Raw genomic sequence first — 14,431 nt, 5'->3', positions numbered from 1 at the left:
TATCTTTGATTTCAAGAAATTGTGACAAAGAAATATTTTAGCATTTGTGACTTCTAAGTGAGAGTAGTATGTGAATTATATACTCAAAAGATGTCCTGCCTAGCATTAACAATTTGCCATTAGACTTGTACGTAGATTAAATCTATAATAAAAACATATTGACATAGAAAGTTTAGAGCTGGAAATTCTTCCTTTATAAAAATCATGAAAGAGAAAGTGTTGGTTGTGATTTATATAACGCAAGTATACGCTATCGCAAACAAGTAATATAGTGATAAGAGAGTATCGTTCCCACTAGGATTGAGCTTATTAATTACCAAAATTACTAACCTTAATTCTACTTGATTAATGATATTGAAGAGGTTTAATTTAGAAAATCTAATTCAAGGACTAGAGAGAGAGAGATAGAGAGAGAGATATAAGGAGAAATCAATGTCAAGAGATTCTAGGGTTCATAATCAAATAAACAAAAAAAAAACTAAACAACTAAAGTCTGGCAATGAATCCGCGCCGAATCTTCGCTGCCGGTCTCTTGATCTCCGAAATTCTCCCCCCTCGTTCATCTTAACCCTAGCCCCTTTTATCACATAAAAATCGGGGTAGCGCCTAGGCGCCAAAGACTATAGCGCCTTGGCGCTATACTTTCTATTTTGCACCTCTTGATGTTGTAGCGCCTAAGCGCTGGATGCTAGCGCCTAGGCGTTAGATTTTCTGTTTTGCTTATTCTCTCTTTGTTGAAACTTTGCTCTTCTTCCTCCAATTTTGTGCTTTTTACATGTTCTTCCTTCAAATCATTCTCCTTCTTTCCTACAATGCAATAATAATAAGATTAGGAGTAAAATTGGTTCAAAATAATTCAAATTTAATTTATTATGAGTTAAAGAAGGTCTATATATTGAGTGCAAATTATACTCATCAAATACCCGAAACTTAGAGTTTTGTTCATCCTCGAACAAAAGAAAGAGAAAGAAAAATATTGTCAAACAAAGCAATATGATTAACGGCAACATTAAGTGAAACTCTGGTCTCAAAGTTAGATTTTTCAAACCCATAAAAAGAAATTTTAAGCACGGTCCACAATTTCAACTAAAGGGCAAATCTTACTCCATTAAAGGTTCCATGTGTGTGTGTGTCCAGTCTTTGCTACTTCACTATCCTTGAACTCTTGTTAATTTATGCAAAAATAAGAAGCCACTTAACCTCTAATTGAACCCCCACACTTATTTACTTAAATATATTTCGTCATTTTTTTTCCTTCTTTTATTTATTCCATCATCATTTGTTTTTCTACAACAGTAACTTTCACACATCTTTTGAGGTAGCCCTTTCTCCCAATAGGGCATACTTAGTATCCGACTTTTCAGAAGTGGCTTCACACATCAAAGGTGGTAGCTTTTTCTGTTTTTTTTCTTTTTTTATCTCTTTTTTTTTTTAAACAAATGACCTAACTAACTAATTATAGGGTCTTTCAAGGCTTTAGTAAGCTCCTAATTTGCATAAATGATCTCTAAGTATTTGGACAACTTAGTAAGCATAACTGGGTGTGCTAATTGTGTAAAGCAACCAAAAATAGAGCAACACAAGCTTATAGTCAAAAGAGAGACACATCTATTGTTTTTCATGGATTAGAAAGTCACTAGAATTTTTATCATCGGCCACCATTGTTCCACAAACCAAATAACTTTTTTTTTTTTTTTTATAAACACCACCATACCCCCAAACTTAGAAGAAAACATTGTCCTCAATGTAAGTAAAGAGAAATAAATAAATAAATAGAAAGCACAAAATAAAAGTAAAAACTCCCCTGAGTGTCTCAACTAGCATCCTCTTCATCGTTATTTGGTGGTGGGTGTTCGTGGAAGGTTGGGGCTGATGGAAATTGAACAGCATTGGGTCCTGTGTTGAAGCCACATTGATTGAACAACTGCACAAGACTAGAGTTAAATGCCACTTGATAAGAAAAAAATTGTGTTAACTCTTGCCTTTGGTTTTCTACTTCCCTTTGTAAATTATCAAATTGTTCTTCCGTGGACTTACGAGATTTAGAGGAAGGGTGTCTTGGTAGGCAAGGTGGCCTAGAAGAGCTAGCACCTGTGTTACTTGCAAGTGGTGAATCCCAACTTTTTAATCTTGCTATAAAATTCTTATGAATGAGACTTTTAGGATGTAATAACTCTTCATCTTGTTGCCATGTAACACCAGCTTCTCTACATAAGGCGGTAATCAAAGAAGGATGTCCTAAACCACCAGTTGTTGATGCTCATCTAGAGTGTCTAATGGATTGTTAAATGATTCTTCCGACATCAATTGATTTACCTGTGACAATAGCATATAGCAAAATTGCTCTATCTTTATTAACATCACTATAATGAGTCACAGGTTTCAATTTGGCTCCAATGAAGCTAAGCCAAGCTTTATTAAGGTTATTTAATTCAGAAGTTTGAAATGATAGAGGGTCATCTCCTCGCATAGTCCATTGAGCTCCCGGTCTCCCAATAGTCTCTAGCACTTGTTCTAAATTTAATTCATCGTTTATATAAGTGCTATATTCATCATTGTCAATATTCGGGAGTTTATAAAATCTATTGATGGTGGAATGATCAAATTTCACTAGTTTTCCCCTTACAATGACACTTAAACTAGATTCATCCATGTTTTCATAGAATTCCCTTACTAAAGAAACAACTTCGGCTTTAGGTTGTTTAACAAAGTCTTCCCATTCTTGATCCCTAATAATTAAAAATATTTCACATTGATTAGAACAACACGACTTTAATCCTCTTTCAGGGATTAGGTTTCTCTTGACTACCGACTCATAATATCTCTTCGATGCTTCAATATCAACAAAACGATGACGATCAAATAGTTCAGATGAAGTGGAAGCTCTATGTCTTTTAGGATCCATGGTGAGGAATAATTTTGTGTCTAGGGTTTTGTAGTTAAATTCTTGAATAATTACCCCCAAACTTGAATTCAATCGCAATTCAAACAATTCACCACAAACATATTATTTAAATTAAGCATATCAAAAGCAACTCCACTCATAATGATGATTTTCCACAGTTTTGTTAAAAACACCAACAAGATGAAGATCTAACACCAAGATTTCATAGATTTCAAAGGATTGAAAGTAAATAAGAGAAGAGGCAAAGTGAGAAGGAAGAAGAGAAAGTGAAAGCCTAGGGTTTTACTTTTTACCTTTCAATTGGTTTAGGGTTTCATTATTTAATATAGATATAAATATATATTTTTTAAAATTTGGGCCAGAGCCTAGGCGCCAGAATCACAGCACCTAAGCGCTAATATCTCTGTTTGAAATTAATCAAAGTGTGTTATGGCGCCTAGGCTCCATGAAGACAGCGCCTGGGCGCTGATTTCTCTGTTTGGAATATGCAAAGTGGCGCACATCAACATCGCCTCCTAAGCTTAGACACTAAGGTAGCAACGCTGAGGCTCCACAACCTCAGCCCCACATTGAATATATTTATTATTCTTTTTTTTTAATTTTTAAATAGAAACAAGGTGCTCAGGCGCTACACATGTGGCGCCTGAGCGCCCCACTTTCTATCTACACCTTTAAGTAGTAGGTTTTTTTAATTAATTAATTATTATTTATTTATATTTTTTTAACACTTTTGACACACCTATAAGATAGCTAGAATGGAAATAAAATAAAATAAAATAAAACTAGCACAGGTTCAAAAATAGAGAAAAATAATAATAAAATAAATAAAATAAAGGATTAGAAATGCCTGGGTTGCCTCACAAGAAGCGCTTGGTTTATTGTCCTCAACCCGACGACTTCTCTTTATTTTTTTTTATGGTGAGTTAAGGACAATGTTCGTTTTGTATTTGTCAAAATTCCCCTCAAAATATAGCTTTAACCTCTGATTATTAACTTTGAAAGCTCCTTTTTCGGGATGATTGATCTCCACGACGCCATAAGGAAACACCTTGGTGATGCTGAATGGTCCAGACCACTTTGACTTAAATTTACCTGGGAATAATCGCAACTTTGAGTTAAATAAAAGTACCTGTTATCCTGGCAAAAAGTTTTTGCGCAAGATGAATTTGTCATGCTAAGCATTTGTTCATTCCTTATAAACTTTTGCATTTTCATAAGCTTCATTTCGAAATTCATCGAGCTCATTTAATTGCAAAATATGTTTCTCTCATGTTGCTTGCATGCTCATATTCAACTGCTTCATAGCCAATAAGCTTTATGTTTCAACTCAACAGGAAAAGATGACACGCTTTACCATAGACTAGCAAATATGGGGACATTCCAATTGGTGTTTTAAAAGTAGTGCGATATGCCCATAATGCATCATCTAGTTTCTTAGCCCAATCTTTACGAGAATTGCTTACGATTTTCTCCAAAATCTATTTTACTTGTCGGTTAGATATTTCTGCTTGTTTATTGGTTTGCGGGTGATATGCTAATGATGTTTTATGTTTGACTCCATACTTCAATAATAGGGATTCAAATGGTTTGTTGCAAAAGTGTGAACCTCCATCACTTACTATTGCCCGTGGAACATCAAACCTTGTGAAAATAAACTTTTGAAGAAAATTGCGCACCACTTTACCATCATTTGTATGAGTTGCTACAGCTTCTACCCACTTGGATACATAGTCGACTGCAAGCAAGATGTACCTGTTATTATATGATGAAGGAAAAGGTCCCATAAAATCTATGCCCCATACATCAAACAGTTCTACTTCAATCATGTTCTTCAAAGGCATTTCATTCCGCTTAGAAATATTTCCCACTCTTTGACAGCGATTACAAGAAGTGACAAAAACATGAGCATCTTTAAATAAGGTTGGCCAATAAAATCCTGACTAAAGAATTTTTGCAGCTGTTCTGTTACCCCCAAAGTGTCCTCCACACTCATGTGTATGACAATGATGCAACAAATCTTCCATTTCTTCTTCAGGAACACAACGGCTTATGATTTGATCAGCACAATGCTTGTACAATACTGGTTCCTCCCAATAATAATGCTTCACATCAGAGAGAAACTTTTTTCTTTGTTGGTATGACAATTCGGGTGGAAGAATATTAGCTGCAAGGTAATTTACATAGTCATCATAGCATGGAGGCCAATTATGAGATACTGCAAGTATTTGCTCATATGGGAAATTATCACCAATAGGCACTTCTGATGGCAACATGTCATTAGCTAACTCTAGTCGAGAAAGATGATCTGCAACTAGATTCTCTGAACCCTTCTTATCTCTGATCTCCAAATCAAACTCTTGTAATAATAATACCCACCGAATAAGTCTTGGCTTTGCATCCTTCTTTGCTAAGAGATATTTAATTGCTGAGTGATCAGTAAAAACAATAACTCTGTTCCCAATCAAGTATGGCCGGAATTTGTCAAAGGCAAAACAATAGCCAATAATTCTTTTTCTGTTGTTGCATAATTAAGTTGTGCCTCATTAAGAGTTCGACTTGCATAGTAGATGACACGGAACACCCGATTAGTACGTTACCCAAGAACAGCTCCAACTGCATAATCACTTGCATCACACATCAGTTCAAATGGTAATTCCCAGTTTGGAGTCACAACTATGGGTGTTGACACAAGTTTGTCCTTCAAAATAAAGAAAGCCCGTTTACATTCTTCATCAAACACAAAAGAGACTCCCTTCTCAAGAAGATGAGATAATGGCTTGGCAATCTTGGAGAAATCTTTGATAAACCTTCTATAAAATCCAGCATGACCAAGAAAACTCCGAACTCCTTTAACTGATGTTGGGGCTGGTAACTTTTCAATTATTTCAATCTTTGCTCGATCAACTTCAATCAATGCCTTTGGATGAAATTTTGTGACCCAATGCTATACCCTCATGAACCATGAAGTGACATTTTTCCCAATTCAGCACTAAGTTGGTTTCTTCACATCGTTTCAGCACCAATTGTAGATTATCCAAGCAATTGTCAAATGAGCTTCCAACAACAGAGAAATCATCCATAAAAACTTCAATTATATGTTCTACCATGTCAGAGAAAATTGCAATCATACATCTTTGAAAAGTACCTGGCACATTACATAGTCCAAATGGCATTTTTCTGAAGGCAAATGTGCCATATGGACTTGTAAAGTTGGTCTTCACTTGGTCTTCTGAAGCAATGGCAATTTGATTATAACCTGAGTAACCATCTAAGAAGCAGTAATATTCATGTCCTGCCAATCGATCTAACATTTGATCAATAAAAGAAGAGGGAAGTGATCTTTTCATGTGGCTTTATTTAACTTCCTGTAATCGATACAAACTCTCCAGCCAGTTACTGTTCTTATGGGAATCAACTCATTGTTTTGATTTTTGACCACTGTCATACCTCCTTTCTTACGCATTACTTGCACTGGTCTCACCCATGAACTATCTGAAATTGGGTAAATTACCCCAGCATCCAACCACTTTAATATTTCTTTTCTGACCACTTCTTTCATGGCCGGGTTTTACCTTCTTTATGCTTCTACAGATGGCTTGCTATTATCTTCCAAATAAATTCGATGCATACACATATATGGTCGTATTCCTCTAATATTAGCTAATGACCATCCAATTGCTGATTTGTGCTCCCTCAAGACTCTCAATAACTTGCCTTCTTCTTTAAGAGAAAGTGATGACGAAATAATCACCGGTAGGGTAGTGGATTCTCCCAAATATGCATAACTGAGATGTGTTGGTAAAGGTTTTAATTCAAGAATTAGTGGTTTGTTAATTGATGGAATGAGACATATAGGATTTGGTCCCAATGGTTCAAAGTACTTCCTCCTATTTAGCTCAAAAGAATCCATCCACTTTGGATATTCTTTCACCTCCGTCTCTTCTACATCATCAATATACTCTTGAGTCAAGCTGGCCTCCAAGAAATCTTGTAATTTCACTGAGTTCGGCAGTATTACTTGCATATCATCAATACGAAAGCAACAATCACTGGCTTGAGGATATTTAATAGCATCAAAAACATTGAAAGTCACTTCTTCTTCTTGTACCCGAAGACATAATTCCCCCTTTTGCACATCAATAAGCGCTCTCCCAGTAGCTAGAAATGGTCTGCCAAGCAGAATTGGTATATCTTTGTCTTCTTCCATGTCAAGTACAATGAAATCAACTGGAAATATGAACTTATCTATCTTGACAAGAACATCTTCAATTACTCCCCTGGGATGCTTCAATGAACGATCTGCTAGTTGCAATGTGACTGTAGTAGGTCGTGCTTCTCCCAAGTTAAGCTTCTTGAAGATTGATAAGGGCATTAAATTGATACTTGCTCCCAAATCACACAATGCCCTTTCAAACACCACATTCCCAATCAAGCACGGGATGGTGAAACTACCGGATCCTTGAGTTTTGGTGGCAACTTCTTTTGCAAGATTGCGCTGCATTCTTCAGTAAGTGCGACTGTCTCATAATCTTGAAACTTCCTTTTATTTGAAAGAATTTCTTTCATGAACTTCACATAGCTTAACATTTGTTCAAGAGCTTCAGCAAATGGGATATTAATATGAAGCTTCTTGAATACATCTAAGAATTTAGCAAACTGCTGGTCAAGCTTATTCTTCTTCAGGCGCTGAGGAAAAAGGATTCTGGTAAATCTATCTTGTGGTAATGGTGCTTCAATCTGAGCTTCCGATTTATTGTGTTCAAGGTTATCTTGATGATGCTTCTGATCTACAGACTCAGACTTTTTCTCTGGCATCTTCAATTCCTTTCCACTCCTCAAAGTAATTGCACTACATTGTTCATTGCCACTCATTCTTGAATTTGCCTCAGATGTGCTAGGCAAGTTTCCTTGTTGTCTCTCTGTTAACATACTCGCCATTTGACTTAGCAGAACCTCCAAATTCCTAATTTGTGCAGACTGATTTTGCAGGCTAGTGCGAGTTTCATTCATGAACTATGTTTGAGTTGTAGCTAACTGGGCCATTGCTTCCTCCAGATTTATTTTCTTCTCTTATGGTAGATTGATTTGTTTTTACATGGTTGAGTTATTTTTCCAAGATAGGTTAGGATGATTCTGCCATCCTGGATTGTACCTATTGGAATAGGGGTTGTCTTGTTGCATGTTGAAATTTCCCACATATTGAGCTTGCTCTACTATTATTTGTGACATAGAAAAACCAGCTGGACATTCAAATCTTTAATGAGGCCCATGAAACATTTCACAAGCCAGAGATGTAGTCTTTACTGCATTTGCTGCCAGATTATTGTTCTGTACCAGCATTGAGAGAGCTGCTATTTGGGCTGAAAGGTTGGTAATAGCATCTATCTCATGTACTCCAGCCACCTTCCTTGGCATGTTTCTCTCATTAGGCCATTAATAATTGTTAGCAGCCATATCTTCTAGCAATTCATATGCATCATCAATAGTTTTTTTTCATTAAGGCTCCACCTGCAGATGCATCCACTAGTGTTCTAGTGGTGTTGTTCAGACCTTGGTAAAAATTTTGGATCTGCATCCACTTATGCAACCCATGATGAGGACATTTCCTTAATAATTCCTTGTATCTTTCCCATGCCTCATATAAAGTTTCACCTTCATGTTGAGCGAAATTATTGATTTCAATCCACATCTTTGTTGTTTTGGCTGGTGGAAATAATTTGGCAAGGAATTTCTGAACAATATCATCCCATGTAACAATGGAATCCGATGGCAATGAATTTAACCAATTTCTTTCTTTATCTCTTAGAGAGAAAGGGAATAGACGTAGGCGAACTGCTTCATCGTCCACTCCATTATACTTAAATGTATCACAAACTTCAAGAAAGTTCGCGATATGAAGATTGGGTTCTTCATTAGGTAGCCCACTGAACTGAATTGCTTGAATCATTTGAAGAGTTACCGGCTTCAACTCAAAGTTGTTTGCTTGAATGACTGGCCGCCTAATCGCAGGTTGAATGCCATTTGATGGCATCGCATAATCACGCAAAACCATTGGTTAATTGACCACCATTGGATTATTAAATACTTGCTCATTTGCTGGTGCATTATCCCTAGCTCTTGCTTCCTCAGGATTATTCATGGCTTATGGTAATTGATTGTTTGTAAGTATTGTCTCCTTCCTGTTCCTGCGATACGTACATTCTATTTCAGAGTCAAAAGGTATGAGACTTTCAGTACCAAATTTTCGCATTCAATTTTAAAAATGTTGATTAAAAGATAAAAAAAATCAAGAACAATGAATTATGAAGTAAAACTAGAGTTTTTTTATCTTGATATTAATAAAGAACACAATCCCCGGCAACGGCTCCAAAAAACTTGTTGGTTGCAATTTATATAACGCAAGTATACGCTATCACAAACAAGTAATATAGTGATAAGAGAATATCGTTCCCACGAGAATTGAGCTTATTAATTACCAAAATTACTAACCCTAATTCTACTTGATTAATGATATTGAAGAGGTTTAATTTAGGAAATCTAATTCAAGGACTATAGAGAGAGAGAGATAAGGAGAAATCAATGTCAAGAGATTCTAGGGTTTCCGAGTTCACCTAGACTAATTCCACCTAGATCATCTAATTCAATCAATCAATGTTTGTTTCTTATGTTGTCATCAAATTTCCCTAAATTACATGTTGAACTTTCTCAAGCATCAATAGCATATTCCACTAGATAAGTTAACATCATCTCTGAGATAACTGTGAACCTATAGAACTCATTAAGCTCTAGAAATTTATAATGATGCATACAACCTCATAAATATCTCTATCTTATGATGATTGTACGATATTTCAACCAAGACCTAATTCACTTATCACCTCTCGGACTCAAATCAAATTAATAATCATGCAATTGGTGATCAAGCAATCACAAGCATTAAGTATAGATTAAAATTTCTAACATAGTCTTGAAACAAGCATCAATTAAATTAAACAAAGATGAATCTAGGGTTTCATAGTCTGGCTACATCGTAGCCCTAGAAAAAGTATTTAGAACATAATAATTGCAAAGTTCGACATATGAATAAGGTTCATAATCAAATAAACAGAAAAACCTAAAAACTAAAGCCTGGCAATGAATCTGTGCCCAATCTTTGCTCCCTTTCTCTTGATCTCCGAAATTCTCCCCCATCGTTCGTCTCAACCTTGGCGCTATACTTTCTGTTTTGCACCTCTTGATTTGTAGCGCCTAAGCGCTGCATGCTAGCGCCTAGGCACTAAATTTTCTATTTTGATTGTCCCCTCTTTGTTGAAACTTTGCTCTTCTTCCTCCAATTTTGTGCTTTTTACATGTTCTTCCTTCAAATCATTCTCTTTTTTTCCTACAATGCAATAATAATAAGATTAGGAGTAAAATTAGTTCAAAATAATTCAAATTTAATTTATTATGAGTTAAAGAAGGTCTATATATTGAGTGCAAATTATACTCATCAGAAAGACATGGATTTATTGACGATCCATGCAAAAAGAAGTGGATTTATGCATCGAATAGAAGTATGATGTGTCACGCCCCATCTTGCTGGACCGGCACATTACAACCACCTCGACAACCCGAGGAGGAACACCCATTCCACTCAACCCTCGAGTCACTGAGGCTAAGTTTCATAATTCTTAACCAAAAGTCATATATCTTAAAAAATATACAAGGCCAAGAGTACAACAATAGCATAGAGGAAGCATCAACAGCAAATCCTGATAATAGAGTTCAAGAAATGTATTGATCAAAAATACCACAAGGTTTTCAAGAAGAAATAGATGACATACAAATCATGCAAATAGAGTGGCAAATACACTAGAGGATCCAAGTCCATATACCATGCAAAATGATTAAGAAGAAACATACATAAGAGTGGAAATAAGAAAGATAGATAGGACAATGCTTAGCAATTCCTCCCGCCGCAATGCCACTACAAGCTAAAGCCTAGAATAGGGAGAGAGGGTGAATAACTATAGTCACTCAATGAATGAGTTAGCACAATTCTAAAAGGATATCCAAACAAACCAATAAATTTCCAATAGCCAAACTTTTTGAAATAGGACATATAGTTTTGTAATATTTCAACATTTGAAACAATTTATAAATGTGGGATGTAAACCCACATTATTTAAAACCAAAACATAGGCCTTCAAAAATGTGCTTAAAGACTGAAAGCATATCATTATTGGTATAACAATTAATTATACATAAGTATCATAATAAGCATAAACACCAACTTGATTAAATGAAATTTTCCAACGTTCACAAATCACTATTTGTATAATATGTGTTTCAAAAGAAATATACATCATAAAACTTGACAATAAACCAACTTTCCAAAAGAATAAAGGGATTCATAACTCAAAGATTTCATGTGCACAAAAACATGATTTCTAAGAATATATGCCTGAAAATCTTGGATATTTAAAGAGACAAAACAAAGAATTTACAATTTAAGCATTCAATCCAAAAATATTATAATTTTGCAAGAACTAAAACGTAAAGCCGTCTCAAAACCGAATATGAAAGATTGGCATAATACAAGTTTTTAAAGCATTAAAATATAAAACTCATCGCAACTCGTAATTAAATAAATTTTCCAAGGAATATAATTTTGTTAGAGACTATCCTCCCAATAGTGATAACTGGGTTTTTCTCCTTCATCACAATCTAAGATAACATGGTGTTACATGACTGAAATGAAAAGCCATTCTAAATTCAATGGCCTAAAAACACTTTCCGATATTAGTCACCATCGCAACTAAGTTGAGAGCCATCAAGGTCTTCATAACCAACACGGTGGGCACTAAGACCCTGTGTGATGACTTCAGGTTCTCAGTTTAGTCCCCATCGGGGCTTTCTGTACATCTCCAGAATTGGGCAACATGGATGGGACCCTTCATGCCCCCTATACAGGTTGGTTGTGAGGATCCACCTACTGCAGTAGGCGAGTTCCAACCGTCACCATCAAGAGTTCCCTCGGGCCTATTATCCATTTGTTCTTGGGGTCATGCCCATGTTTCACTTTGTGCTTCTATACAATATCCACTCTTTCCAAGATAGTGGGTGGTGAGGCAACATTGTCATTATCACAGTGGGCCTTTATTCTGCATAACAACAATGGACCCAAATGGTTAGTGATCAAAATTCTACAATTCACCAATTTTTTTCATATACGTCATCCACATCCAATTTGACATTGTCAATATGGAAGTCCCTCCTCTAGAATGTGTCTAGGATCACTTAAAGTTAATGAAACAAAGAGGAGTATGTCTTATCGAGGGCCTTTCCTTTGTTCTCCCAAACATCCATAGAACAAGGAAACACCACACACAAGGTCTTTTGCTACTATGATCCTCTAAGCTAGAGGACTTTACCGAGTGTTATCTCACACTTGGTGCTTAGTGGTGTGTACCAAAAACCAACTCTTGTTGGGTAACCTCTCTACTGCTATTGGGTTTAAGTAGCTAGAACTGCATTCAAAGGATAACATATTGGCCATGAGAGGTTACAATGGATTGAGTAGTTCTATCTAGTTAACATTAGGGAACATTATCCTTCTATTAGCAAATATCTTTATCAGTGTGGTGACTATGTTGGGCTTGATGTAAGGATGTGCACTATAGTTGAGAATCGTTGGAAAGTGAACATACCCTTTCCATTCGGCGAAACTGGCAAACTTGTAGAATCATATCATTTATCCAATAACACAATCTAGGATGTATCCCTTTTTACCAGGCAACCATTTGTCTTATTGTTTGACCTATATCATGAGTGTCTAACCATATCATCAGTAGCCATATCACCAATAATTAATTAGTAAACAACCTAAACATAAACGTAACTGCCAATATTATCAAAGTTATTTATATACTTGTCCAACCAATCAGGTGTTGACTTTTGTTTGTTGCAAAAGTAAAACATACCTAGCAGGAATGCTATAAGAAACATAAGAGTAAATATCTTGAGTGGGTAGTATACTATGGTCAATTTTCACTTTAAGTATCAAACTTCAATTTGTATTATTTCAGTTACCCAATTTCAATTTGGTTTCATAAAGCGGGTATAAAGAGGTTTTTGAGAGGAATTTGATTGCAATGCTACCAGAATTACCTTGTCAGTAGCAATTCATGGCGTCATCTACTGACATGTACATATCACATCATCAACTATGTCAATGTGGCCACCTATTATGCAATTTAATGATGTCCTCGTGTCAATAATATGTGGCAACATGGACATTGTTGATGATGTGGTATGTACACTTTAGTAGATGCCATTGTCAATTACTACTGACAAGGCAATTCTGGCTGGAACATCATGAAATTCCTCCTAGAAGCCTCATGATACCCTTCTTGTAAAACTAAATTGAAGTTGGATAACTGACATGATACAAATTGAAGTTTGATGCTTAAAGTGAAATTTGCCCATAGTATAGTACCCACTCAAGATATTTACCTAGAAACTTAATAAGCAATATCTTCGAGCCCTTTATGTAAACTAGTTCTCGTAGGTTTTGCACCACAGTGTCGTAACTGTAGTTAAAAGCTTTCATTAAATAATGTTCCACAAAGCATGTGTTATGTTGGTTGCTCTGAGAATCCACATAATGAGTAGGTTACACTATTGTTAGTGCTTGTCATGCATGTTGTTTACTGCATGTATTTATCCTAGCTTAATCTTTTTAATGTTTTTTGTTGCTTGGTTACTTGTGTAAGTTAATCAGTGTGTCTCCTAGTTGTTGTTTGAGAATCTTGTTGACTTATGTTATTTCTTATCTAGTATCTCAATGAAGTAATGAAAGCAGTATGAACTGAAGATCATCAGTTAAACTATTCAGATAATCTTTTTCTCTATTTTCCTCTCAAGCTCTTATCTCAGTGAACGTGGTATCAGAGATGGCCAATCTAGGTACCAACTTAAGAAGCTCATCCCAAACCAATGTACCGCTTTTCAGTGGGGAAGGTTATGGGCTGTGGAGTCTAAAGATGGAGACCATTCTTTTTTCTCCGGACCTTTGGAAGATCATTGATAATGGATATGATGAGGAAGAAAAGGATGAGCATAAGTTGGATGAGAATATCAAGAGGAATGCTAAGGCACTTGTCATTATACAGCAAAGCTTGGATGAGAGAGTCCTCATCAGAATTTCTCAGATGAAAAATGGTAAAAAGGCTAGGAATATATTAAAGAAAGAGTATCAGGGGTGTTCAAAGAGTTAAGTTGCAAAGTTGTACTCATATCGGCGGGAATTTGAGACCATGAGGATGAAGAATAGAGAGTCCATTCAGGATTATGTTAGCAGGGTGCTAAGTGTTGCTTACTACATTAGAAGCCTCGGAAAGGATCTCACTGAGCAGACGGTGGTTGGAAAAATACTTTGTAGTCGATCACTGAAGTTCAGATACATGGTCTCATCCATCATAGAAGCTAAGGATCTCTCTACCCTCACAGTGGATGAATTGAGTGGTTCTTTGAAGGGCTATGAAA

General features: G+C 35.9%; 1 non-coding gene across 1 annotated transcript; it reads left to right on the top strand.

The window, feature by feature from the left end:
• Positions 1 to 8,490: 8,490 nt before the first annotated feature.
• Positions 8,491 to 8,597, top strand: LOC120283233. Its single transcript, XR_005543227.1, has one exon. It is a non-coding gene; the product is annotated as a small nucleolar RNA R71 (small nucleolar RNA).
• The last annotated feature ends 5,834 nt before the right edge of the window (positions 8,598 to 14,431 follow it).

Source organism: Dioscorea cayenensis, chromosome 18 (assembly GCF_009730915.1).
Source record: "Dioscorea cayenensis subsp. rotundata cultivar TDr96_F1 chromosome 18, TDr96_F1_v2_PseudoChromosome.rev07_lg8_w22 25.fasta, whole genome shotgun sequence".
Classification (NCBI taxonomy): Eukaryota; Viridiplantae; Streptophyta; class Magnoliopsida; order Dioscoreales; family Dioscoreaceae; genus Dioscorea; species Dioscorea cayenensis.
The sequence above is the reverse complement of the archived record's forward strand: the minus strand, read 5'-3'. Positions and strand labels throughout refer to the sequence as shown.